This window comes from Budorcas taxicolor, chromosome 10, assembly GCF_023091745.1.
Source record: "Budorcas taxicolor isolate Tak-1 chromosome 10, Takin1.1, whole genome shotgun sequence".
In the NCBI taxonomy this organism is placed as follows: domain Eukaryota; kingdom Metazoa; phylum Chordata; class Mammalia; order Artiodactyla; family Bovidae; genus Budorcas; species Budorcas taxicolor.
In genome coordinates this window covers 5,966,316-5,970,421 of record NC_068919.1, presented here as the reverse complement: position 1 = coordinate 5,970,421, position 4,106 = coordinate 5,966,316, and positions in this window count along the sequence as shown.

Genomic DNA, 4,106 nt, shown 5'->3' with positions numbered 1-4,106 from the left:
TTAACCAGAGCTGCGATGATAAAACAAATTTTGGGGGTGTTTCTGAGACCAGGTGTACATAATGCTTGTCTGAGTAGGAGTCAAGGATGTGACACTGCCTACCTAGTCATGTTAAATGATCAGAACTTAACTGAACATGTTTTTGTTAGGATGATTTCATTTGTCCAGGGCGCTACATTCTTAGCAGAGAAAGTCAGGGACAGAAACGTATTATAAGTTTTCCACCTTCAGACTCAACCCACGCAAGTCAAGTTTCACTAGGTTCTTTATCCTTTTATTGTATTTTACCTTATTTTTAATTTGATTTTACTGTAAATTACCTCGTATCTTTTGTTTAAAATAAATGGTAATGTTGAGAAGATGCAATCAAAATCCATGGTTTAAATGACAGAGAAAGAAGTTGCATTCCCCCTGAGATGGTGAACAAATGGTGCTTGACGCCCATTAGAGTGGTGTCAAGATAATGGAGATGTAGTCTCCTTTTTGTCTTCTTAGGAATGGAGAAGCAGAAACCCACACTGCCTTGGCTTCTTGCTCCAGGCCATAGAAACTTGGCCAACATGTTTTGTCCCAGGTACGGTTCTGGGTCGTGGGCAAGGTCCTAGCCTAGCCCCTGATGGCAATTCTTGGGCTTAAATTCTTTTTCAGCTCAATTTTTTTTAGCTCAAATTCGTTAGCTCAATTTTCCCCGTTTTGCTTTCCATGGTAACATTTGGTTTACTTTTCCCAGTCTTTTCCAGGGTCCTCTTAGTTTGATCATAATGAATATAGAATTTTCAACTCTGACTTTTTTTAACTTAAACTTGTATTGTGAACATTTTTCAGGCCATAAAAAATTGTTTGACATTATATGCCAATGGTCATTGGATATTTCATTATCTGGACACATACTAATCTAAGCAAGATTATAAACTATTTCTCTTTAAAGATAATTGTGCAATTAGTGATTGCAATGCAAATTTGAATACTTTTGACTCTACTAAACAATGACATTTTTAAGGGCAATGAAATATTTCACATGTTTGAATTCTGTTCACCATTTGTTCTGTGTATAATTCTTCTCTCCTTCATCCCTTCTTCTATGCTTGATACTCACTACATGCCTGCATGCTAAGTCGCTTCAGTCATGTCTGACTCTTTGTGACACTAAGGACCGTAGCCTGCCAGGCTCCTCTGTTCATGGGATTCTCCAAGAAAGAATACTAGAGTGGGCTGCCATTCCCTTCTCCAGGAGATCTTTCCAGTCTGGAGATTGAACCCATATCTCTTATATCTCCTGCATTGGCAGGCAGGTTCTTTATCACTAGTGCCACCTGGGAAGCTTATAATGGATGTAGCATTTTTATAGATGTTTTGACTTCATGCTTTGAAACATGAATAAATTTTATGTGAATTACAGTAAATGTTTATGTAATGCATTTATTCATTTTTACTTCAATTGAATTTCAATCATTATATTAATAATTAAATTAATTAGCTAATTCAAATAAAAATAAAATATGGCTTGATAGTAAATGAAATGGATACAGAAATCCTAGTATCTTTATTTCATACCAGTATTGAGATCACTAGTTGCATGGAGTATCTTTGCAAATAAATCTTTCCACAAGATCATAGAGTTCGATGCCCCAGTATAGAGAGTCATGTGAAAAATTCTCCCACAGCTCAGGGCTGTGATTCTGAATAATTTGCAGCCATCCTTCCACCAGACTGTCAGAGCTATGTCAGCCTTAATGTTTCCTTCTTTTCCAATGTTGTCAGGAAGCTCAAAACTAAGTTTTGCATGCAAATGCTACAGACTTTATAAATAGAGACATTTTTTTCATATTTTTTGAGGACACTTTTCACTAGGTTCTTTACCCTGTTGTTGTATTTTACCTTATTTTTAATTTGATTTTACTCTAAATTACTTTGTATCTTTTTTTTAATAAGTGATAATGTTGAGAAGATGCGATCAAAATCCATGCTTTAAATGACAGTAGCCTAGAGTTAAATTATCTTTGGCCAATTGACGAGGTGATGGCAGCGTATTCTCTCCTCTCAGTTTTTGCATTTTCTTACATTAAAAAAAAAAAAAGCCATTAAGTAATAAGCCTGCACCAATATCCCATTGTCAAAGAACTTGTCCCACCTTTCCCCTGGTTGATGTGTAAGGTTTTTGTTATTTTGATGTTGATCTTATCTATTAATGATGGAGGACTGTGGCAGCCCTCCTTTGCCAAAATGGCGAAGATCCCAGATCCATCTGCAAACTGCTCATAGCCCATAGACTAGCTAAAGAATTGCCTCAACTGGTCTTGTGAGTTTTCTCTTCTCATCTTTTTCAGTTACTTCCCAGGTACTCAGCACAGCCTGTGGACTGTTACCATGATGAAAGGGATGTTGAACTCAGTGGTGGTACTGTAATGTAGTCAAGATTGCAATATACATCTATGAACACTGAAAGGTAGTTATGGTTTGGACATGGCCTGGCACATAACTGGTAATTCAATAAATATTATGGAAGGGAGGAGGGAAGGAGGAGAAAGAAAGGTAGGAAGGGAGGGAGGGGTGGAGGGAGGGAGGAAGAAAAGGAGAGAGGAAATGCCACAAAATGAGAGAAAGTTCCTTACTCTCATAAATGCTAAGTGGGAAAAGAAAAAAAAAGTGACCTTGATGTCTTCCTTTGGTTTGTAAAAGTATTATTACTTCTAGAGATGTCTCACATTGCTTGCACATACGGTATACCTAGAAATGTCTAGTAGCCTGAACAAGCAGTGTCCTCTTCCTTATTCACTCTGTACCCAAGCATTGAAAGCAGTCCTAATACTATGCTTCAGAAGAAACAGGGAAAGACTTCCTAGTGATCAAATTATCTGTGGATGCTGAGAGTCACCCACACAATCCGTCTCCTCTCTGCCGGGGGCAGAAGAAGCCCTGTAGCGGGTTTTTTCTGTCCCCCAAGCTCTCTGCAGTGGGTGAACTCACGACTGGCAGGGATCTGGCCTCTCTCTTTTCCTGGATCGTGGCACCAACACCACTTCACCCATCTGAGAGTCTACACTAACCCTTCTCCCACACGATATAACCTAGACTCTATACTCCTCCTGATTCATAATCCTAAACCTGCAATGTCTCCCCACAAAATAAACAACAACAATAAAAATCTACAGTCTTAGCAGAGGGAAAAAACACCTCTCTTCAACTTTCCTTGAATTTGCCATTTATTTTTCTCTTTATTAACTTTCTCACAAAAATCACAGAAAAAAGAAGAGAAATAAAGTAGAGTCTCATACCTGATAAAGTGATTCAAAATATAATTCCCCTGTATTCCTCTGTCCCAATATCCTTCTGTCTAGTGTTTGGTAAACACTAGAACAAAATGTAGCAAAAACAGGGTAAGGAAAATTAAGCCCTGATTCTACCACTTGCAAACTGAATGGGCTTGACAAGTTATCCCTCAGAGCTCTCCTTTATGCTCTACAAACTGGTGTAATAATGCCTACTGCACAGAGTTGTTGGCAGACTCAAGATAAGATATGTAAAGCACCTGGAACACACTGGACTTTCAAGTTCTGGAGCTCCTGTTACCGCACAGACCTCATTCATGACTCCCATCTACACCGAGTCGGAGAAGTGCTCTGCCTGCACCCAGGAGAGCAAACTGGAAGCACTGCGAAGGAAAAATGTATTGACATAGTGCCATTACCAGAACTAACAGACACTCCCTGGGAAGTCCCTTGGTGCCCATAAGCCATTACAAATCTACCAACCCTGAGTTTGTCTAAGCACATTTTAAAGCAATTTATTTTTTCAGCTCATAAAACCTACTGGGATGACAAGTTCCACCTGTTAGTCATACTCCATAAATCTCCCCTTCAGTAACACGACAGCCTTTGGGGAAGGCAATAAGACCCAAGAGAAGGAGTTCAGATACTGTTTTCAAATGTGGGCTGAAGTTGCCATTTTCTACCCGTAAAAGGGATTAGATAAATGGCTAACCTCTTTGATTCTTGGGCTTCTAACTATGAAGTAGAACCTAAGTCACACACGGGTCAGCCTCAGAGATTTTAACCCACCCTTCCTTCTTTCAAGAATGCTTTTTCCTATAGGTAGGTATCTACATG